The sequence below is a fragment of the Anser anser genome (genome assembly GCF_964211835.1).
Source record: "Anser anser genome assembly, chromosome: 5".
NCBI classification, from domain to species: Eukaryota; Metazoa; Chordata; class Aves; order Anseriformes; family Anatidae; genus Anser; species Anser anser.
Window position 1 is genome coordinate 43,386,642 of NC_139725.1, and position 24,650 is coordinate 43,411,291.

Consider the following 24,650-nt stretch of genomic DNA (forward strand, 5'->3'; position numbering starts at 1 on the left):
GTGATGATTTGTTTTGCCCATCTTAAATGGGGTTCCTGCTTGCCCACTCTCCGTGGCCTATGGGGAGTTGCATGATCACAGCAAAATGCTTTGTGTTACTGCAGGCTCCTAGTACGGCCCAGTGTTTTGCTTCCTGTAGCCCTTATTCCCTTTTTCACAGTGCAAATAATCACTTTTTTTCCGATCATCCTGAGCTTTCTCCCCATCCCTCTTGCTCTTTTTCTGCTATATAGGATTAAACTTCAGTTTTGTGTGTAGCAGGCTCTAGCCCTGGGGCTGCAATAGATGTCCGTGCCATCTACTGCCTATGCAGCCCCCTTCGGTGAGTGCCAGCTGGTGCCCTGGGAGCGCCCTATACTCCCTGCACAGACAAGTAGTGGGGGATAGAGAGCTGAAGCTATGGTTTCTTTGGGACAATCTATCCCATACAAAGAAATTGGATGCAAGGACGTGCTCGAAGGGCAATATATAGAGATGTTATTGCTTAGCCGAGGTAATGGGCCGTTCCTCTCTGCAACCCCCTGCTCACCTGGCTACGTTACTTCCAGCTCTGTGGTCTCTTCTGGCACGTGGGCTCATGTAGTGTGTGTTTAAGGAGGATGCAATTACTGGTGCTTCTGGTGTGTTTGTGAAGGGTTAAACGATGGGGGCTGAGAGCCGGGGCTTCTCCTGGGGAATAAGGACTAGCCAGAAGAATTGATTGTCTTGGCTTATTGATCCTTCAGGAAACAGCACTGAAGTGATAATGCTGTTCCTGCCACTTTCAGGCACTTTGTACCAGCAACATCCTCTGTTTACCTAGAATAGTGCAAAGGCAGAGCTGTTCCGTTGCTAACCCATCCCAGAAAAAACCTGTGCTAGACATGTGTCAAGTTTACCACTTGTCTGTCTGCTCCCAGGGAGATGTGCGTGTGCAGGGAGGCAGCTCAGCAAGTGCTACTGCCTTATAGTGGCTAACGTGGTTCTAGCCACGTGCATGGGCTGGTGGTGGTGGGGTGATGAAACACCCCACGGGCTTTGCACTGAAGCTTCAAACCTACCCTGAGAAGTCAGGCATTTCTTTCTGGCACCAGGGCGGTTGACGGAGAAACACCGACTTGCTACAGGAGCTGCTGCAGGAGCAAAGCTTTCTGTCTGCTCAGCTGTGCCCATGCCTGTAGGTGCATGAATCAGATGTCCAAAGGGCACAGCATGTGGAGCGGCAGCCCTAAAGGTCTGTTGGGTGCTTCTGTGACTTTGGGGGGGGGGGGGGAAACACGCTTTCCTGCCTGTTTCTGGGCTGTGGGACCCTCCTTGCAGCACAGTGGGCTGGGGAAGCTCTCACACTGTTTCCCCTCAGGCACCAGTTGCAGTCAGCTTGCAAATTGGGCTTGGCTCACAGCCTTAGCTAGACCATTGCTGATGACTACAAATTTGGACTCTCACTTGCAGAAACAAAAGGGCAGCTTGCTCATCGTGCTCCATATCTCCTTTTCTCCCTGCTTTGTGCTCATGTGCTTTGTACCCTTTCCATTTCTGGATGTGTTGTTGTGTTACAAGGAGGCTCGGACAGGTCTCTGCAGCTTCCCAAAGCCAGGTCAGAAGGCCGTGAAAGCTTGGGCCCATTTGGAGTGGATTACAGCATCTTGCAGAAAGCCAGGAGGGCCAAAAAAGCTATTGTGAAACGTTTCTTTATTAAGTCAGGCCAGCTTATATATAGAGATACGCAAATAACTTAGAGCCATTTAATTACCCTATATATCATTTCTATAGTTCATCTTCTTTGATGTTGCCAACAACTTTGCTGCTGTGCTTGATGTTTTACTTTACATCTCCACCATGTGAAAGGAAATGATGAGAAAAATTGCAGCTTCCTTTTAAAAGAAAGAAGTGTCTAGACTGCAAGGTTTCAGGGAGCAACTAAAAAGCATAAAGCCAGCTACTTTTTTTTTTCTTTTGGTTGGTTGGGGGGATAAGATAATATAATTACGTTTATTTTGGGACTTGATCAGTAGTTGAACATTTGAGGCTTACTGTACTGAGTTTAATATAGTATGCAACATTGTGTATTATGTAATGTAAAATTATTATCTATTACTTAATAAACCTCATGCTGTGACTGTTCCACTTTTGTTTAACTAGCTCTCAGTCCATGGCTACGAGTTGTGCTGGCAGCTTTGACTGTTGCTTCCATTTTGCCCTTGTTGTTTATATCATGACACAATCCCCACTCTTGGGGCTGCTGCATTTATTTACGAGGCCACTTCTGTCCTGAAGACCCTACAATCTGATTCAACACAAGAGACTACCGGGAGCAGAGTCAGTCATGAAGTCTGTGGCAATAAGAAAGTTGAGGGTAACTGAGACAGGAATTTGTGGTAATGCATTGCTGCGAGTGTGGTTTGTTTTGAATGCAGGTGGCATTCTTACTGTGCACTTAACTGAAAGATACAGAAAAGAAAGAAAAAAGTATGCCCCTTTATGTCACTGTGTAAAACCTGACTAATTCTTTGCTTTGCAAAATTAGCACCTCCACTTCCTTAGCTAGAAGAGGCCTCTGCTACATATTCACAATATCTTTGTACACATCTGTGTGTTTTCCTCTTTTTATTCTAACAATGTAGTCATTTTCTTTTTTTAACAAAAAATATTTCTTAGGAAACAGACTTCAAAGAAACCAAAGGAAGTATTTTTTCATATAACACAAAATTAAACTGTTGGATTTGTTGGCCCTGGCGTCATTCAGTAGCAAGTTATTGGTGAACTCCAGAAGATATCAAGGAATTAATGGAATATGTGGTCTTATCAGTGGAAAATACAAATTGTGGTCTAAAGGGAACAGTCTAAGCCATAAAAGCACAGTAAGGTAAAGAGCAGGGACAACATTCTCCTTTGTTAGTGTTTCCCTAAGCACATGCTAGTGGCTGTTATCAGAGATGAAAGATGGAGCTAGCTGACTTCTGAACTTCACCTGGCGTGGCTGTCCTCATGGCTTCTGTTGTGAGTAGAACTGGTGTTGTCACTCAGTGCGGGTAGCTGAATTATTTATGTTGATACCACATTACAAACATACAGCATTTATATTTTGTTTACGCTCAAATGGTTTTCTACAGTTACAGGCCACGTTCCCAAAGCTGTGGAAGTTCCTGGGGTAGATAAGCCACCATGAAAGTAGCAGTGAAGACAAGAATGCAGTCAGGGAGCGAGGCGAGGCTCAGCACAAATGATGCTTCCTGACTTTACCCTTTCTGACCAGTACCGTGTGCCTTCCCCCAGGCTGGGTGCCTTTTGCAGTGGAATTTGCAGGGCAGAGAAAGGCCCAAAGGAAAAGAGGAAATGGATTAGAGGATGTGTAACACCAGACTATGCAGAAGCTGTGAGCTGTGTAACATCCTCTGCTCCGCACTGCATAGGGCTGCAGAAGGTTTAGTCACCTAATGGGGTTTTGGCTGGTGGTGTGTTGAGTCAGAAGAGCATTGCATTGCTGTATCACCTGCTTGAGAAGATTTGTTAAGTGGGAACTATACTATAACAGCCAGCAGTTTATTTGCATTCTGATGCTTGTTCCATGCAACTACAGCAATGCTTCCAGCTTCATCTTTCCTATCTGTGAGTGAGGGGGTGTGGTGGGCCTGCAGTTCCTTATGCAGTGGAACATCTGGGAACATCTTCCCACATGTTCCCAAAGCTCTTGGTTACCTGACAGAGGAGGCATTCAGACAAACAAAAGATATTTTGCTTATAAATTGAGGGTCCAGTGTGAAAACGGGAAAGGATCGCAAACTTTTGTGCACTCAGTGGTTACATGGAGCAACCTGCTGTTTGTCCAACGCCTACCTTGTGAGCCCAGAGCACTGAAAAAGTGCCGTTATCTGTTGAAAATTGTAGTTTGGTGTTTTGGCTCTTTCCTTCCCCCCAAGGATTGCATGAGTCTTCTCCAATGTAGCCATCTGTAAACCTGTGTAAACTTGGAAGCTGTGTCATGTTGTAGTTTTGCTGCTTAATGTATGTCTTCAGTAAAACTTGAGTGAGTGCCTTGGGGCTTCTGAGCAAATTTCTCTTTCACAGCCCGGAAGTCACCTCTGTAGTGAGAGGGCAGCTCTGCATTACTTTCTGGGGAGCAAGAGAAGGCCAGGCAGGGGGCAACAGTGCCTCCTGTCTTGGTTCAAATGTTGATATTCTTTTACATGTTTCTACTATACTTTGCATCGCTAGGTACTGATCCACATTGGAGTCAAAACCCAGATCTCTTACGCTGAAGTCCTGATAACTGCTCAGACCTGAAAAACTCATGACAGGCCTGGACTGGTGGGGAACCATGCTAGCTGTAGCTCTCCAACCCAGCCAGAAGTATTCCCAATTTTCCTTTTTTTTTTCTTTTTTGAGCCCATCAATAATGTGGGGCAATTATGTGACTATAGACTGATATTGTACAAAAATATGTTTGCACCATTTACTATTTAAAAGTTGAGCCAAGCAGGAATTTATGCTGCTGGTTTCCCATTCATCTGGGAACTGCTGCAACTTCGGTAAAGGCACGTTTCTGCAGAGAGAGGGCTCGAGCTGCTAATTTGACTGTAGGAGTTTATTTCTGGAATGCAGCAGTGTTTCACCAACGGAGCAGCTGTCCTGGAAACACTTACCACACGGGGTCATTTTCTTCTCTGTGTGTAATCGACAAAGCCACCCCAGTTAATCTGAATCCTTTTAAGTCTCCTTAACTAGACCACAGGGAGTGCAAAGAGGTCTGCAGAACTCTGACCTCCTTCACTTCCTTCTCCTATCATTAGGGAAGAAAAAAATACTCCCTTCTTAAATGTCCCTTAAAGGAGAAGCCTGTAATCTTTTCTGAGTATGGAAAGCTGTTTCTGTCAGTAACGTGCTACTGATTTGGGGGAAGTGTTGGTCCTGTATTTTCTACAGATATTTTGTGACAGTAGCTCTACCTCTTCTATGGTTCCCAGCTGTTCAGGGATGTAGAATCACAGCAGTCAGAGGTGGAAAAAGCTTCTTAGCTTTCAGTCCTTTTTATTCTGTCTGATTTGCTTTGCTTGCACAACTTTCTTCCATGCCATGCTGGGATGACAGTCCTACAGCTTGAGTCCTTCTGCTACCACAGAATGTTTACTGGTTACTTGGTTTAAATTCTGTCTTAATTTCTTCTCTTTTTTTTCTCTCTAGTTTCCTCTTGTTTCCTTCCTCGCTGTTTCCACTCTTCAATACTCCTTGGACTTGAATCCTATCTCTAAATCCTCCTTTCCTCAACAAAACTAAATGTTTTTTTTTTTTACCCCCAGTAGCACTTTGCATCAGTCTCTTGCACTGCTCTGTAACTTTTATTATATTTCTCTTGAAAAGGTTTTGCTCTTTGAGTTCCGTGATTCCCTTCCATACCTTAAACCTGTCTTCTAAGCCAGGGTGCAAGGCTGCAGGTAGCAGTTCTTTATGGGGAGGAGGACATTCTCTCTCGAGCTTGGAGAAGGCCTTTTTCCAGAGGCTGCCATGTGGCAAGTCCTACACCTGCGGTCCGGGCCAGCCTCTCTGCAGCCATGGTGGGTGCATCAATAAAGCTCTGCAATGGAAGTCTGCATCTGCCAGGATTCAGGGACTGCTTCTTCAGTCAGGTACTTGAAACTGAGAACACATATTACCCCTACAGCTGCTGTCTCCTCTTCCCCCAGGCTATGCTAGCGTAGTTTTTCAAATGAGTAAGTATGACTGGGGGTTCCTAAAAATTAACCATGTCATGAAGGATTTTTTCCCCTACCATCAGTTGTTTCTGCAAGTGATAAAAAAAAAAAAAAAGACACCTCACTGTATTCAGCTAGAATATTTAGCATATTTAAGAATCTAATTTCAGAGTAAGAAAGCTCTAGAAAAATATTCAGGGGATTCAGTGTTTTTCTTTTGTAACATCCTCTCTTTCCAGGTGAGTGATGGGGTGAACGTAATTAGTCCTTGGTAACCATTATGGAAGAGTACAATCTGTAAAGGTGGTTGTGATCCATTTGGAGAAAAGGCACTATAAATTTTACTAAGAGCCAAGGGGCAGTAAGTTGTAGTAGGAAAGCGAGTCTTGCTAGCATTTTTTTAGAAGCTGAGGTTTGAGAGATGTTGCAGGAAGGAGAGGTGAGCAGTTTTTGAGAGCAGCCTGGTATGACAAACCAGAGGGCTAGTTGGAGAACAACAGTGTGTGGCTTTAAGAGGCCTTCAATAGGCAGTAGAATAGTACATTGCAACTTAATAGAGAAATATTATCTCAATACTATGACGGTCTCTTCTAATGGAACATGGCTATAGTCACTTGAAATTAAAGGATAGATTTGTTTTATCTGTTAAAACTAGATCAGTGGCTGGTTAGCCAGAGTATATGAAGTTCGAAGAGCAAAGTTTTCCTCTCCTGTTTATGAGCATGTGTCACAGCAGAGTCCATAGTTTGACTTCAGGCTTCCAATGCTCCCATATTAAAAATGCATATTGTAGCAGTAAAGGCAAACCTGGGCAGAGTAGCAGTGGTGTTGGCTGTTTGACGGGCAGCTCTCTTCCCTCATTTTGTAACCCTGATGTGGTAGATTTATAAAATATATTTTTCCTATAGGCAGCTTACTCTATGAAGCTTGAATAAAATTTTAAAATAAAGCAGGTCTTAAATAAAATAAAAATCAAGACATGAACAGATTTAAATGGCCACTTGTTTATTATAATGTATAAGAAATTGCTTTATAAAAACCATTTGTGATTCTTCTTTGTTGAAGCTTCTAGGGAACCAAAAAGTTCTGGATAGTACAACACAAACGCTTCTTAGTGAACGGTTTCAACAGAACAAAGCAGGCGCTGTATTTGTATACATTTGTCTTGCTTTCTACAACTCTTAAAGAATCAAAAGGAATCTAAACAGAGTTTAGGGTAGACACACACTGCTTTGGTGCTGTAACTCCTGTAGTGATCTGTTACCTTCACAACATCAACATCTTCTAGAGAGAGAGACAGCCTTGATTTAAAGACATTGTGATAGATTATCCAGAATGCCTCATGGCATGTTGTCCCAGTGGCCAGTTCCTGCCATTCAAAAATGAAAACATGCTCTTTATTGCAAAGTGGAATTTGTCTAGTTCTGGATACTAGGAATAGTCTTGTCTTACATCCTTTTAAAGCTAGATTAAAGAACTCTACTATTAAATTTTCCCCCCACTTACAATTAGATCAGGTCACTCCTTAGACTGTTCTTGGAATTAAATTTATTATGCTTCTCAGATCTCTCACTGGATAGTCTTTGTTTCCAGCAAGTACTGGGCTGACAGCATCATGCTTTTTAATTCAGTAATTATGTCTTTCAGTCTCCTTCTGTCTCAACCACATCATCATTTACCTGCACAAAAATGGAAATTTTAAAAGAAAAATACCCCAAACATAAGTAAAGTATCTGACATTACAGCAGCTGTGAAAGTGTATTAGCAACTTGGAGACCATATGTCATGTACACCTGGGCTTATAGTAATCTGTCTTGTGGTCAGTTTGAATTAAACTACCCTTTTCGCATTTTTAACTCAGATCATCTCCTCAGTCTGAGCTGTAAATTCATGTGTGTCAACTGGTGGAAACAAATTATTGTCCTACTATACCTGGCATTGGTGTAGGCTCACCTTGAGTACTGTGGTGTAGTTTGGGGTTCCATAATATAAGGACATAAAAAAATATATTAGAATGTGCCTGAAGGAGGGTCAGTGAAGATGGTGAAAGGACTAGAGGGTGTGACTTATGAGGAGAGTTTCTTGGTTTCTTCAGCTTGGAGGAGACTAAGGGGTGACCTCATTGCTGTGTACAACCTCCTCGCAAGGGGGATCTGAAGCCGATTCTTCTCTCTGGTGACCAGTGATAAGATCAGAGCATCACAGAAAGGTTAGGGTTGGCAGGGACCTCTGGAGGTCATCTGGTCCAATCCCCTCCTCGAGCCAGGACACCCAGAGCAGGTTTCCTAGGACCATGTCCAGGTGGCTTTTGAAGATCTCCACAAAGGGGAGACTCTACAGCTTACCTGGGCAACCTGTGCCAGTGCTCCATCACCTGCACAGCACAGAAGTGCTTCCTGATGTTGAGAGGGAGCTTCCTGTGTTCCAGTGTGTGCCCATTGCTTCTTGTCCTGGCACTGGGTGCCACTAGAAAGATCCTGACTCTGTTCTCTGTGCACCCTCCCTTCAGCTATTTATATACATTGATGGGATCCCCCTGAGCCTCCCCTTCTCCAGGATGAACAGTCCTAACTCTCTCGGCCTCTCCGCACAGCAGAAGTGCTCCAGTCCCTTCAGCATCCTGGCAGTCCTGCATTGGACTATCTCCAGTACATCCGTGTCTTTTGTGTACTGGGTGGTCCAGAACTGGATGTAGCACTCCAGATGTGGCCTTACCAGTGCTGTGTAGATGGGAAGGATCACCTACCTTGACCTGCTGGCACTACTTTGCTTAATGCAATACTGCATACAGGGAAGCTCAGATTGGATATTAGGAAAAAATTCTTCACTGAGAGGGTGGCAGGCACTGGAACAAGCTTCCCATGGAAGTCGTCACAGCCCCATGCCTGTCAGTGTTCAAAAAGTGTGTTTAGACAACATTTTTAGATATATGATTTAACTCTTAGGTTGGCCTGTGTGGAGTCAGGCATTGGACTCCATGTTTCTCGTGTGTCCCTTCTAACTCAGGATATTCCATGATTTTAAGGGACACAGGACAAATGTGGGAATGAATAAGTGGGGTGGGAAGGACAGTGGGATCTCCTCTTTCAGCACCAGATGTGGATTAAAGCATAGATGCAGCCTATGTAGAGAGACTTTTTTTTTTTCCTACAATCTGATTTGTAAGAGCCAAACTCCTAAAGGAGAAAAACAGGCAAGGACAACAAAGTTTTATGCTCTTTGAATGTAACAGGTGTTATCTTTATGAAATTAAAGGGATATCTACACTTCTGCGGGGTGGGGGGGAAGAGATGTGGTTCTTTGCTTGGTAATTTTCAAATGAAAATGTTATATTAAAATCTCCCAGAGAAAGAAACTCAGTATGCCCTAAGAGACTTTGGCCTTTGCCCATACTGCATGTGGCAGAATGTAGTTGTGTTGCTCCAGGAAGAATATGGGGAAGAAATCCTGGGTTGGGTACTGCTATGTTCATACTTGCTCCTTTTGCACAGGAACGGTTGTTAAGAACTGAATTATTTCAAGCAAGTTGTGCTCTGAAAGAGAATGAGTTCATGTAAGATCAGAACTAGTAGCCCGTTGTTAGGTGCGTGAGGGAATGGGTTTGCTTCCGTCTTGCAGGATTTTACAATATTTGATTATCTCTTCCATTGACTACCCCGACCTGCCTACTATAATGCGATGAGAAGGCCACCTCCTTTCATCCACCTTCACTAGGATATTAGGCTAGTCAAAATCAGACCCTGTGAATGAATCTCTTTTTTCCAAATTAGAGTCTTGCTGTCAAGAGAGCAATTTTAAATGCTTTAACAAAGAATTCCGGTACCAGTTGGTAGATATGTTGAATTGTTAATACACTCACTATAGCCATATCCCTAAAAAGAAAATACTTGGATTATGAAATCAAGGTAATGGGGCTTCGTGCATGAGAATTGCAGCTGCTGGGGTGAAATATGCTTTTCTTTGTACTTTCTCTGAATAATGTGATTGTTTGTGATATGGCCAGTCTAAGACTTATGGAAATAGCTTCTCAGCTGGTGTAAACCAGCACAGCTGTGGTGAAACCTAACAAGCTCTGCTAGCGTATACCACATTACAACTTGGCCCTTGATGTCCTTAGATGGATGTTTCCTTGCTTTTAAGTGGTCAGGTTTTGTACGTGCTGTGGGTAAATACAGGGTTGTCAGCAAACTAATGCAACCCTAAGCATGGTTCTGACACAGGATTTTCCTTTCAGGCTGTACCTACTTGAAGGGAAATACTCCTCAGGTAAGTAGAACACAGTGGAGAACTGAGTGAAAGAGTGAGGGGGAATGGTGGTGACTAGCAAGTCCAATCTGAGTTGATGTTACAGCACCTCAGACCAAGGCAAAAAAAGTGGGCAGGTCGCAAATGTTGGCCTTTCCATGAAACTTGACAGTATTGTATGGAGGCAGGACATCATGAAGCAATGATGTGGTGTTTCTGCTTTGTACCGCTCTGGTGAGACTTTCAGCTCTGGGCACTAGAAGCAAAAAAAATGCAGAGAAAACTTGGAAGGTAGTAAGAGAAGAACAACAAAAATGATGACAGAGCTGGAGGGATTGTTTTTATGAGGGAAGATCAAAAGAACTAAATATGTGGAGCTTGGCTAAGTGATGACTAAGAAGGGAACATGAAAACTACCTACAACTGTTTGAAGGATATAAACACTAGAGGTGAGCAAACAGCAGGGAGAAATAGTCTATGAATTTGAAAGTCATTTTCAGTTCAACCATGTTTCCACCCTTTAGTGCTCACTTTCTGTTAAGACTTGTGCTTTACCGAGGATGTTTTCAGGGAAAAGCACACTTGAATAGTTCAAATGCTTCAGTATCTACAAGGGAGTTCTGAAATGTAAGTTCAAGCTTAAAATGTGAAATTTGCTTTACCTTGCATAAGTCACCTAATGCTAATCAACAATATGCAAATTTCCTGTATGGCAAGGCAAATATGTGGGATGAAAACTATACTTCCAGTTTTACATGGTACTTGTGTCCTTCCCTGATGGATTTACTTAGTTAACTGAGCAATGCAGGATAGGCTCCAGCTGCTTCTATCAGCTTTGCACAAAAGGTGAGGCATTTGCTCTTGTTGACAGGCTGTATTTTATAAGTGGTATGATTTGCATGTTGATCTGTTGGGGGAGATTTTTTTTTTGTTTGACAGTGGTTAAAAGTGACTAGAGCACAAAACATGAGCATGTTACATATATGAGGGCTGTTGGTGCAGTGTTACGAAGCTGTGCAGATATGCTTGTGTGCTGCAAAGGAGGCTTTCTGTAACTTGTTTGTGGGCAATTCATAAGCTTAGAAAGGTGAATTTAGCTTCTGTGACCCCCATGGATAGTTAGTGCAATTGAATTGAGAGGAGTTTTAAGAAAATGTTGTCTTAATGGTGAAATTTTCTCCTTCTGGAGGTCTATTTGTCATTTAAAGCACTTGGGCAAAGCAATGGAAGCAGGTGCTGGGCAAGCCTCAGGTGAACTGACTAATTTGGTAAGTCATTTTCAACTTTGGTGATTTGTGAATTCAGGCATTAAATTCTGTGTTAATACTCGTCAATAGACTTGTCTACGCATCTTCCCCTGTTAATGCAGGATTGATGCATGCCGCTCAGCAAATGACAAGAAATACACAGTCAGCTGTGTAGACACACTCTTTAAGGAAATGCCTCTCTGGAAATGACTGTGTGTATGTATGCATGCATCAATCCATACTGTACACAGAAACTACAGGCATTGACCTATGCAAACACACACCAAATTATCGCTTCCTATAAACAAATTAGCATGCTTTAAAAGGTGAAAAGCTCTATAAAATTGTCTGCCCTGTTGTTTATGGCATGAGCAGAGGATGCACTACATTACAGAGGAGCTCACATTTCTCTCTTCTCCCCCCACCCCTCTCTAAATGGACGTGTGCTCCGTCCGTTTCACCATTGTTCCTGCCAGCCCGATCCCAGCAGGGGTTCCCTAATTAGCAATCTCTTCATTTCCAATCAAAGCACAAAGCGGCCCCAAAAGCCTCTCTTTATGAGGGAGCTGAGCGGTGGCTGGGGACGTGGAGTGGGATAATTGCCTTCGCCACTGGCAGCAGTAAGCAGCCTGGCTAATTCATTATTGTAATAACTTTGCTTGTCCTTGGGGAGGGGGGGCTAGGGTGAGGAGGACTGAGCCTGGCGGTGCTAGCTGAGGACAGGGGGAAGGGGGAATCCAGCCAGGATTGAGGTAGAAGATGGGGACAATTGGCAGGAAAGGAGAAACTATTTGAGATTTTTTTTCCCCTCTGTCCCCCCTTAATAATTTGAGGAGGGTGTTAATCTGTGGCATGGCAGACAGTGCTCCCTCAGCAGGACTACTGAGTGCACCCTTCTGCTCTGCCCTTGTGTTCACAGAGGGGGCATCCTGCAAAGGCATGTAGCACATAACCTGGTCCCAGGAATGTCGGGGAGGCTGAGGCTTGGTGGGTGAGGAGGACCCAGGGGTTGTCTTTCAGTCTGAGTAGGAAAAGTTGAGGCTGCAGCCTTGAGATAAGGTTGAATGACTCAGCTGCCCACACCCAGCAGTCTGTGGCATTCAGTGATGCACGAGAAGTCACCAGTCCTTGTGTGGAGTCTGCTGTGCTGTGTTTATTCCACACAAATAGGAGCTGACAAATCTGCGGCAGAGCTTTCTTCCTATCTATTGTCTCCTTAAAATACCTTTAATCACTTACCCACCTTCGTGTGGGCTGTAGCTTTGACTTCACTGGGGCGCTGCTGGCTTCCAGTAGCAACCAAGGCTCTGCCCTTGTGAACAGACCACTAGGCTGAGATGCAGGCAGCTGCTAGGAGCTGCTAAAGGGAATAGGCAGAGGTGGTGATTACTGATTACTTGAAAGTAATACGGAAATGTCCGTGGTGTGGCCCAGTAAGCTGTTTAGGTTGGTTGGTTTTTTTGAAATAGGTATGTGTTTGAAGTAGGTAGGACAAGTCATATATTTCTGGACCCACTGGTTCTTCTTTTTTTCTTCCTTTGTCCACATCTCATATTGGTGTTGGCTACACTAATTGGACTGATAGGACAGCTCCTTTTCCAGATCACTTAGAGCTGTTACTGCTGTGTACGTTCACTGAGCTCGTCACTCTGGTACTGTCACCATTCACGTTCCTGCAGTGAGATGGCTGGTAACGTACCTATGCATTTTACTGCCAAAGTTTTGTTTTTTTCACTGAAAATTATTATTTCTGGCATGAAGTAAACAAAAGAACCAGTAACATCAAAGTGCAGGTGTCAAACGTACAAATCCAAAGGTGGCAAAAGCAGTTTCCCATTAAACTACAGCACTGTATTAGTAAACACCCCATTCTGGAGCTATTTGTGGTGCAGTGGTGTTATGAAGAGGCACATGAAGCAAGTCCTCAGCATGATGCAAATTTCAAAAATTTCCCAAAGAGTTTTTAGCCACCTAAGACGCAAAATGCTTACAGGGAGACGGATGCTTCTGGGGTAGTTGTCTGAGACACTGGAGGCTTAATAGATGTTTGCAGCAGAACTTATAGTTGATTCCCGTGACCTGATTCCTGTGACCAGTGCTGTTTTCCCAGCTCCCTTGTGCTAGTTGCTGTCTGACGGGCTTCTCCACCTCTCAGCCAGGCATTCATCCTCTTCGAGGCTGTGCTGCCTGCAGCCAAATGAATGTCAGCTCAGCTGACAAGTAAGAATAAACTTCCTCTGCCCTGTACCAATGTGCATGAGCAGTCCACAGTGGTGATGCTAGAGTCCCAGGAGAAAATGTCTTGATATCATTATTGTTATTTTCATGATCAGTGGTGTAGTCTTGGTTGTGTTGTGCTTCTTGCTGTCCAATGTAAACACTATACAGGGAAAGGCTCAGATGGGCCTGTGAGTGAGCACAATGGCTATCAGGGGATTTCAATCACTTGTTCTGTGTCCTGCTTCTGGATCTGGAACCTAAGGGTTGTTGTAGCAGTGATGAGGGAGTTGGACAAGCTGTGAGAGGTACACGTAGTGAGTTAACAGCAGTAACAGCACATGGGGTTGAGGTGAACTCATATACATAACCCTGTCTGCTAAAAATGGTATATCCCCATTTGTACATCTGTGGGATTCTCAATTGTGTGGTATGTCCTACACTTGCTTTGCGTTTTTTGCTCCAGCCCCTGAACAGCACCTTAATGGTGTGGAAAGTGTGCTGGCCAAGGGTTAGAGCCAGACACACAGTGGAAGAAACTTTTGAACAAACCATTTTCTTTCCTTGTGTTTCCAGCTGCTCAGGAATGAGGATCATCTGGAATCTCCTTCTTGATGCTTTAGGAAGCTAAAGACCTTTTGGTAAATAAATTGGGAACAGGCACTTGAAAGGGCTGAAAGACATCTGACATGCAGCACGCTGGCATAAGATTGATGGGATGTCAGGATATGGGCAAAGATGGATGAACTGGAGTAACAATGGACAGTTTAGTCTTGACTTCACTTTTAGTCCAAGACCCTAAATTGTTGCATCATTAGCAATTGCTTCTGGGGAGGTAAGAAATTTGTGGCAATGGGCATGAGAAGGAATATTAATGATCCAATTTCCAGCTGGGTTCCACTCCAAGGCCTTGCTGGGTGACGTGCATTTTTAATCATAACAAACCAGGATGAGAAGTTGTTTGCAGTGAGGCAGTCCTGTATGTGGAGCCACACTGTGTGACACTATGTTGTGGTTTAACCCGGCCGGCAGCTAAACACCATACAGCCGTTCGCTCACCCTCCCCCCTCCCTCTCTGGGATGGGGGAGAGAAACGGGAAAGTGAAGCCTGTGAGTTGAGATAAAGACAGTTTATTAAGACAGGAACATAATAATAACAATAATAATAATAATAGTGATAATGATAATAGTATTAATAATAATAATGTGTAAGAAAACTAGTGATGCACAATGCAATTGCTCACCACCCGCTGACCGATGCCCAGCCTATCCCCGAGCAGCCGGCCCCCCACCCCGGCCAGCCACCCCTATATATTGTTTAGCATGACGTCAGATGGTATGGAATACCCCTTTGGCCAGTTTGGGTCAGCTGTCCTGGGTCTGTCCCCTCCCAGCTCCTGCTGCACCCCCAGCCTGCTCGCTGGCAGGACAGAGCAAGAAGCTGAAAAGTCCTTGGCCTGGTGTAAACACTGCTCTGCAACAATTAAAACATCAGCATGTTATCAGCGCTCTTCTCATCCTAATCCAAAACATAGCACCCTACCAGCTACTATGAGGAAAAATTAACTCTGTCCTAACTGGAACCAGGACACACTATCTCAGACCTCTGCCTGCTGCTCGGAGGAGGCTGTCGAGTACAGCTGCTCTGCTGTGGGCTGGGCTAGGCTGGGCTGGACTGTGACTGTAGTAAGACCTGGATCGCCTAGGAATGCATCCATGGAGGGAGCCTAGTTATTATCTTGAATGGCCTAAACCTCTTGACCATAAGAAATCACTGAATTCAATTGGAGCTTCAGATCAAAACTGGCCCCAATCCCAAAAGGGCAGCAATATGATTTCTAAATGTTAGAAAGCCTTGTGCTAACACAATACTGAATTCCCTGTTACCCAGTTTTTACAGTCTTGATGGTTTCTGTGCAAGGGTCATCTCACTTGTTTCTGTTTCTAGGAGGTGATTTCTCTGTCTTTCAGGGGAATGCAGTCTGGCTGAGTGATGTGCCCAACAGCAGCTTTGATCCTTTCAGTCTTGGGAAGGAGCGTGAGAGAATTTGGGAGAACCTTTGAGGTTTTCTGACCTTCTGAGATGTTTTTCATTCTGAACTTTCAGCCCCAGGGAGCTCTTCTGTACTGCTCTAGGTGCCCATCATTGCATGGTTCAAGCAGTCAGGAGCTGTTTTTGAGGGGACATGAAGCCCCCTCACCTACGACTGGGTGTTCTGTGCTCATTTAGCAGTGGGACGTGCAGCTCTGTCCTTGATACGCATTTGCCAGCTGCCTACCTTAACTTACATGCTGAGCTTCAAGCTCTGTGTCTCAGGACAGGCCCCTGTTTACCCCTGTTTACTTTTCCTTCATCTTTTACTCTGTCTTGGTGACTGTAATTCCTTTGTAGGATTAAACGGCTAATAGTCACACCAGCGTTCTCATCCCACAGTTATCTGGTGTATGTGAGAATATGGTATAGAAGCACAGCCTTTTTGTGGCAGAGGTGTCTGATAACGTCTCTGTCAGAAGAATTAGCTTAGCTTTCTCAATACAAGCCTTACAGTGCACGTTAGGCAGGACAGTCATTCCATCTAGCAGAGGGCAGGGGTGCTACAGGTACTCTCACTATAATACAGGGGTTTTGCGAGGAAGAAATACTTGTCTTGCAGCTCCTTGTGTGTGTTTTAAGGCCAAAATTAAGTATTGACTTTCCTGTTGTTCTCACCAATCATTCAGTTGCTCCCCTATTTTTTAGTGTTAACTCAAACTAGGGAAAAAGTACTGCATGTTTGGACCTTGTGGCATCATGTTTCATGTATATGGGAGAGGAAAGGTGGTTGGTGTTTGATATCCCAGTGCTCTTGCTCATTATTTTCAAGTAAACAAGGTGGAGGATCTGGAAGAGAGAATAGAAAAAGCCGTCCTGGCTTTTTTTTTTTCCCCATTAAACTGGGAGCTAGTGTTCTCTGGGATGGTCTGTGCTGACACAGCCATTTGTATTCTGTTGGGTGGAGTTAGAGCATTGCTGCAGAAGGATGGGATGCTGTCTGTCAGAAAAGGAATTTCTGAAAGAACATAGACACCTGCAAAATCAGAGCCAGCCAGGCCACTCGTGTCTGCCCCAGCTCCTGCCTGCCGCAGTGCCAGGGGAAATGCCAGCAGCTTGAAGACTTCTGGTTTGCTTCAGAATAAAAGTTATAGGATTCATGTAAGAGCTGTTTCACCTGAGGAAGGGAATTCACTGAAGTGGGTGAGGAGGGAGTGGGGAGAGGATGGGAGGAGCTGCCTTTCAACATCCACAGTAGATGCTGCCTCTGGCATAAGTGCCCTGGTTGGAGGACAGATCAAGGGGTTTGGACATGTTGTGTGCATGCAGCAAGTCTGGCCCTGAGAGAGGCACCCTTCCACTTGGCAAAGCCGCCTCGCTGCTGCTGCTTGATGCCCAAGCAGCCAACATGCCTCCTCCACAAAAGGCTTTGGTTTGAAATGTTGGAAACTGCAGTTCTGTGTGTGTGAGAGTGTGGGGATTGCACGAACAGTGGTCCCCTCCTGCACTGCGTGTGTGTGACAGGTGGATGTAGCTTGTTGTGATTTTTTTTTTTACAATTGTTTTTTGGTGAAGATGGATACCATTTGCTGAGATGGGTATTTGTTGCCTAGGCAAATCTCCCAGTGTATTTTCAGCAGCTGTACACGATCTCTGTGTGCGGTAGGTATGTGTGTGTGCATGTACATGCTTGTGTATGCCTTTATTTCCATGCTCCAGCTGCCTGCCTCTGATTTAAGGGCAGGTTTTATTCCCCAGCTGCCTCAGGGCTCCTCTTTTCTGATTGCATTAAAGTCTCCGTAATTCTCCCCTCATTAATGATTGGCATATTTTTACCTCTCACTAAAGGAGCTTGGAGGCAACTCCCGTGGGGCCCTGCTCGCCAAATGAAACAATTTCATCCTGCTCCAGAAACGCATTAAAAAGGGTTTGTCAGGATCTTATCGCTAGTTAGGGAAAGCTAATCAAATTACTTCTATTTATTAGCTGCTGCAGCAATGTGTCATTCCATCAAGTACAGGTACTGGGACAGGCGGGGATTGCACGGAGAGCTCTGTGCACTCAGTGCTGCTGTCTTGTTCTGCACGACACCATCTCATGCCAACGGAGGCTGCAGGGCCAGGAGAGGCTGTGAGCTTCCCTGCAACAGTGCTGCTGCCACCATTCCCACCAGGATTCCCCTCTGCTGCCCTTCTTTACTCATCTTTTCCAGAGCAATCTCCAAAGTTCCTTCTTAGTAGCACTCCTGAGCTTTTACCTTTGGTCAAGTTGCTTCTGCATTTGGTTGACCTCTTCTTGCTGTTACGGATAACGTTGTGCGATGGACTGTTTTGTTTTGAAATGCTTTGGGATTTATTTATTTTTTTTTGCACAAGTTTAACTCAGTATTAAACCAGTCCAGGAATGATTTGTTATATGGTTTCTCTTTAGACCTGGGGGCTTACTGACAACAGTGGGGCAGGATCGTGGCAATTTGGAAAATAATAAACATAGGCATTACTTACTTTCTGAGTTTTTAAGGTAATCTATTTTTCAACTTTTTTGTAATTTTTTTAATCCATGTGGTTTAGAAAGGTAATGAAATTTGAGGGGCTGGGAAAGAAAACAACTGAGTTTTTTTGTTTTGTTTTGGAGTTTTTTGGTTTTTGTTTTGTTTTTTTTTTTTTTTTTGGGGGGGGGATAGGTTCCAAGGACCTAGCTGGGACCCTGAGAGCACCAGCTGCTGCTGGACTGATGCTGATTGCATGAGCAGTAGTGGTTTGTGGAGCAGGAGGTGTGAACTCAAAAGCTCACTTTTTTTTTATGATTCCACATGTGGAACACGCTTTTCCTACATGCACAATGCACTTGTATTTGCAACCATATGCACACCCCGTTCTTGCACATGATCCTAGTCCCCAGGATGAGTGTACCTGCTGTGGGCATGCTCAAAAGGGATGCGGAAGCAGGTGCCTGAAATATACTTCTAAACTTTAGAAAATATAAGTCTACTTCCATTCCTTTACCATTTCTTTCATTTTGAAACTAAGCAAATTCATTGCTTGTATTTTGGATAAACATGAGTGTGCCAGTGAAAATGTGCCTATTTCCATGTAAAACTAGTCTCATATTAGAAAAAAAAAAACCCACAAGAATAAAACCTTTTAGCTGGTGTATTTACATGAAGTGAAGTTTGTCTAAATAGGGTTACGGTGATTCACGATGATGATATTGCTGTGCACTTCGTGTAAACCTTTGCTGTTTTATTTTGTGCATACCAGGAACTTCACCTTAGCACAAAATCCTGGCAGTGGAGTGAAAACGTGCTGTTCCCATGAGTGTCTGTGTGGACATAATGGTGTGCACTTGGTGCTGGCTTCATTCAGGGTAGGTCTGTGCTGGTTTTTAGCGTTTTGCAGCGTACATGCACGCGTGCACACTGTCTTTGCACAGAAGTGATGGTGTGGGTAGAGCTTTGGCAGTGTTCTGGTACTACAAGCAATGATTTCTGGAGCTTGGGTTGCTGGGGGACACGTAAATCCCCCAGCTGCTATAGCTGTGTTAGTTCTGTGTGGTGTGAGGGGCTGCCAAGCTGCAGGGGCTCTGGGTGCCGTTCCCAGGAGCAGCACCGCAGCAGGATGAGTGGGGAAGTCTTGCCCCAGCAGCCCCGCGCAGTGAGCCACGCTCCAGCATCCTCATCATCCGCACAGTTCAAAAGGCAGGCCGGAGCAGTCCGTCACGTCCCACAAAAGGCTGTATCGATTGGTCTGCCGGAGCGTTTCCCGGGGTCCTTTATATCTCTCTGCCTCGTCGTCAGTAATGAAGAGGCCGAGCGCAGGGAGAGTCAGCAGATTCCCAGCTGCTGGGATTTCTTCATCTTCTCATCAGGATTTTAATTAGACACGTCCAAGAGGGCAGCACCGTGTGAGGGCGGGCGGGAGCTTTATCAAGCAGGCCACATCTTTAATTACTGTTTACTGACAGATAACAAGGGGGGGAAGGGGGGTGGTGGCAGAGATGGTTGTAGGGGGAAGCAGGGAAAGGACAGCAGTCCCCAGAGTGTGCACTCAGCCAAGGAGAAAGCCTTTACTAAGGATCAAGTGGAAATTGTTCCCCCTCCCCATCCTGCCATGCTGTTTACCTGTTGCCAAAGTGAGAAAAGTTCCCTTTGCCCCTTTCCTAGGAGGCAGGAGGTAGATCTGAAAGGTGTGAAGCGGTAAGGGCCAGAGATGTAAGGAATGAAAAGTGTAAGTTTGGTTAGAGAAAAATGAGAGAACTGTCTCCTCCAAGCTGCCGGGGTCCTCAGCTGAGCTGTCCTGTGCCTTCCCAGCCTTGGGCAGTCCTGTGGGTTTTCTGACACAGCACAGTAGGAAGCAAAATCATTTCCTCCTCCTTCTGTTTGGGTTTAGCAGCCCCCCTGCCATTGCTGTTTTGTCCAAAAGAAACCTTCTTCTGTCTTTCCATGTGTCCTCGGCACTGGTGGCTTGAGAGCAGTCTTCTCTGTGGCTGCTGCTCTCACAGACTTCTTCCTTGCTCTTTCATGGGCCAGCTCTCTGCTTGATGTGAAATCTTCTCTTCTGCCTGGCCCCAGAACTCACATCACCCCCCATGAGGAGTCTCCTTCCCCACGAGGTGTGTTTTGACACCATTTCTCCAGCTGTGCCCTGCTGGATCATACCTCTGTTCTTAACTGCAGTTGCCTCCTCGCTGATTTGTGTTATCCCTGGGAATGGTGTTATCTCGTGGGAACGGAGTCCCCACTGAGGCGAGTGGCTGGGCCTGGCTGCTGTGGTGGATCTGTGCTCCCTGGCTCCGCCAGCCCTGTGGGCCCTGGGAGGCCCGCAGTGGAGTGCAGTGACCGATATCCTGAGCTGGCGATCTGAGCTCAGCTGCCTGCAGCTCTCCAGAACTTTCCTCTGAAGTTCATGCTGCAGTCTAGGCGGTGTTTGTATCCACTGGAAGGTAGTCTGATGCTTCCAAAATGTTGCTTCACTGCCCAGCATGGAAAACTGGGCCTGAGCCAGAGCTGTCTTTCCCTCGGTGCCCACAGACTCTCCATGCTCTGAGCAGAACAAGATCTGGAGGATGTGCTTGGGATCAGCAAGGACTCAGTAATTGGACTGTTGTTCTTTCATTTTGCTACGCAGTAGCGAGCAGATTATAGAGCCCACATGTTATAGATTTCCTGTCATCCCTCATGAATCAAGCTCCACTGTCTTATTTACTGTCGGCCAAGGCCTGTGAATAACATCACCAAGGGATACGCTCTCACGCAGTTGTGCAAACACAGTGCAGAGCAGTTGCATGTGCCTTTGAGCTGTCAGTTCTCCTTCCCCCATCACAACACTTCAGCAAGGCTTTATGGAAGAGGAGGGCCCCCTGCTTCCAGTCTGAGCAGAATGGCTCCTGGCCTGCATGGGAGCTCGCTGTTTGTAACACTGGAGGTGAACCTTTGCTATCCCAATGATGTGAAGTTCCAAAAGTTATAAGGTGATGGCATTGCTCCTTTGCAGCTCCAGTCATTCTGTATGTTCTCTCCTGCATGTGCCAAGGAGGTGGACCTGCAGTATCCTGGGAGCTGGTTCAGATGAAATCTGGCATGTCGTCACTGCTTGTCAGCAAGAAGAGATTGGTTTGTGCTCAGGGCACAGCACTGGAAGGCAGGACTGTGGGCACAGCTCTCTGCTCCATCGAGGACGTATGCTAAGAAATTTTGCTGCTCTACCGTAGTAGTGTAGTGAATGTAACAAATGATAGCTTTGATACCCAAGGGAACGGCATGGAGCTGCGACAGGGGAGGGTCAGGATGGGTGTTAGGAAAAGGTTCTTCACTGAGAGCGTGGTTGGGACAGGTCCCCAGGGTTGTGGCCATGGCACCGAGCCTGACGGAGTTCAAGAAGCAGTTGGACAAAGCTTTCAGACACGTGGTTTGATTTTTGGGTGGTTCCATGTGGAGCCAGGAGTTGGACTCAATGATCCTTGTGGGTCCCTTCCAACTTAGGATACTCTGTGATTTAACAAAAGATATTTTCTCAAGTTTCCCCAAACTTCAGCTCAAGATTTTGAAAGCGTGTGAGAAATTGAATCCAACTGGAAGATTTATCTCAGCGAAGGGCTAACTTTTTTTTTTTTTTTTTTTTGGAACTGCAGTGAGGCATGGCTACCGAGTCAGCTGGAGTCCCCTAGAAGAGAAGGGAAATTTGACTTGTCTGCCACAAGCCAGCCTGCTAGTTGCAAAACCTGTGGCCTTCCAAGTGATAAGCTTAGAGACCTGGAGAGATGAAATCAGAGGGACTGAGGTGCTAATTTGTTTTTGTTTAGGCAGGTTAATATTTTTTTTCATTGAAATCTAGATATTAGACAAGGTCTGGTGAATGCCTCTTTAAATTGTAAGAGGCTCTGTTCAGGAGGAAGCAAAAAAGCCGGTTGCTATATCTATTGTTCTTAGAGCTGGAAGTAAGTGGGCTTTGAATGCAATGTGGGAGATTTCAGTTCTGAGTTACAAAGTTTGTGTTAGCAACAATACCAAAGCATTAGAACACAGACTGGGAAGGGTTGGAAGTTTTTCAGAGCAGGCTGAAAAAACACCTGTCAACATAATGCTGCTGTGACTGGTCCTCTGTTGGGACAGAGGGACACGCCAACCAGCTGACATGGTCCGTGCCTTATTTCCTGTGACTCTAAGATGTGTATGATCTTGTGACCAGCTGATGCAAGCCTGAGATGGATGTAGGTGTGTGTATCAAATAAGTGCTAGCATCTGTAAGCTACCAGGATAGTGTATGAAGGAGTACCAGCACTCTGCTAAGCTTCAGAGGCCTGCCATCCAAATGCTAATATGACCAACCATGATAAGTTTTAAAACACGATGGCAGCAGCAGTCTTCCGTACTTAAGCAAATTCCTTAGTTTTTATCTTCAAATCTGCAGCAGATTACTAGCACTGCCTTTTTCTACTAGTACTCCCTGTAAAATTTCAATTCAGCTGTTCATACCGCTGCATAGCTTTAGTCATTGCTTTACACATTTTCTATACCTCTGACAGATTTGTTTAGGGAAAACTTTTGTCAAAAATAGCATGTGTTTTAAAAGACAAAAAATAGGGGTTATGCTGTGTTTCTGGATTTTGCCTTTCTTCTGTGTAAAAATAAGAAGACTTCTCTTCATAAAACTCTAAAATTACATTTTGAAGCCACACTGGGTGGACAGACAGGTCTGTGTCAGGTGATGGGATATCAGTAAGTGGGGCCACCAAAGTAATGGGAAGATGGGGCAAGGGAGATGGGCAAAAAGGTGAGGAGGAGGAGTGAACAGGCAGATGTTGAACAAGGAAGCTGGGACTGCAGATTGTTGGGGAATGGTGTTTGGGGAGGTGAGATGAGAGCAAAGGAAAGGGTTGGGGTGAGGAGGCAAAGACGATTAAGAGAGTGGGCTGGGATGGTCTGGATTGGAGAAAAAGAGGCACAACTTGGGCTGAATGGTCAGCAGGGCCTCTGACTCATTATTCCTCGGTAGTCATCAGTGTCTGAAATTCACCTGGTGTTTCATGCTGCTCATGTTACTCTTCACAGAGGAGAATGACCCACTCCTGCAGCCTGTTTGCTCCATTACCTTGGAAATAGCATGATGGGTCTGTCTTTTCTGATAACCCACAGAAGTGTCATTGTGATGCTTCATGAGGGATTATTATTATTTTTCTGTAAAAGAAACACCAAACTGAAAAGGGCACTCTGAAGGGTGCTAACACAAGAACCGGGAGGTGAGGAAAGGCCAGTTATACTCTGTACATTTCTGTCAACCTGACTGTGCGTCTTACACAACTCAGGTTTTAGCAACGTAACTCTATGCTATTTCTTCCACAGGACCCCTGCCTCATTCACTGCATGTGACGGACCTACTCTGAGATAAATCAGAGTTGCACAGTGAAAGAGACCATCTGTAGGACCCCTGCCTCATTTGTCAGGTGTGTAGTGAGTGAGACAAGGGACGGCAGGAGAGAAAGAGAAGCTTTTATGGCTGAGGCAGAGAAATTCTGACCTGGCAGTTGACTTTCTCTCTGACCATTTCTGTATGATAGCCTTTAAGTTTTTTAAGCAGCTGTTGTGCCAGTGGCTGTTTAATTGTGCGTTCCCTGTTTTATAGTGAACCTTTTTTGATCCCAAAGGACCTACTTTACAGAAGCACTGAGTGCTTACAGCTGCAGATGAAGTGAATGGGAATCCACTAACACAGTGCTATACAAACAGATCACTGAGGCCGTGTGCATCTCAGACTTGGCACCCAGAATTAGCAAACACCTTTCACAGTGGTCCTCAATTATTCACCCATAAAATGGGAATAAAAATACCCCCTCCTTTCATAGGGGTGTGTGAAAATAAATGATCTTGGGATGGTGAAGCCCTTGGACAGTGTAATGATAAGCCCAAAGAAAAACACATGAGGAAATGAGTAAATCTCCAGAGCCAGGTTTGAATAATGTGTGGTAAATAAGGCCTGGGGCCACACCAGCCACTCTGAGCAGAAAACAGTATTTCAAATAGCTGCTCTTTGCATGGACACAATCCTTTCTGAGTGCAGACTGAGGTGAGATCCTGTGGGGAAAAATATGATCGTGTAATTAATGTCTGTAAAATAATGTGCATGTACCCAAGAGCTAAAAGTGTTTCTCACTTGTAGTAAACACAATTGTGTCATTTTCTAATTCTTAACTGCGTTTGTAGTCTGCCCTATTTAATGCACAGGTTTTTCGTTTTTGTTTCGCTGTTCCTGTTGTACTTCACAAATTTATGTGCTGTAAGATGGTGTTGTCCCAGCCTCTCTGCTTGGAGGAAGGGTTTTCATGTTGTGTAGTTGGCAGATCAGCTAATTGCAGCTAGTCAAAATCTGCTCATCTTAAATAGTATGTAATCCCCAAGTTGTAATATCCACTGAGGTACAACTTCATGTGGAAGACAGATATGACTGTAATTTGGCTTCATGAGCAAAAATGACACCCAAATACTGCTGTTCTGAAGAGTAAAGGAATCAGAGATCATCTGAGATCTTAAAACCCACTAACAGTAATTAAAAGAATAAAAACCCACATAATTTTCCTATGCAGCAATGTGCAAGAAAGGAGAATGTCACTAGGGCTATGGAATGACTTGAAAAGTCGTTGCTGTAGTGGGAGGAGGAAGAATGACAAAACTTGAGCTCCTAGTGAAAGTACACAGAAATTTAATGCTCAAAATACCTAATAACCTTATTTTTGATGACTGATTAT

General features: G+C 44.8%; 1 protein-coding gene across 7 annotated transcripts in view; it reads left to right on the forward strand.

Annotated features, from left to right (window-relative positions):
• The window catches only part of ESRRB (estrogen related receptor beta), a 155,791-nt gene that overhangs the window by 33,626 nt on the left and 97,515 nt on the right, over window positions 1–24,650 (forward strand). Inside the window, exons 3-4 of one of the 7 annotated variants that reach the window (XM_083837455.1) lie at window positions 18,671–18,776; window positions 23,251–23,351. The exons of 5 other annotated variants lie outside the window; for them this stretch is intronic. The gene's annotated coding sequence lies outside the window, so the exon portion shown is untranslated. The remainder of the gene's footprint in view (window positions 1–18,670; window positions 18,777–23,250; window positions 23,352–24,650) is intronic. One more of the 7 variants, XM_083837454.1, reaches the window with a different exon arrangement.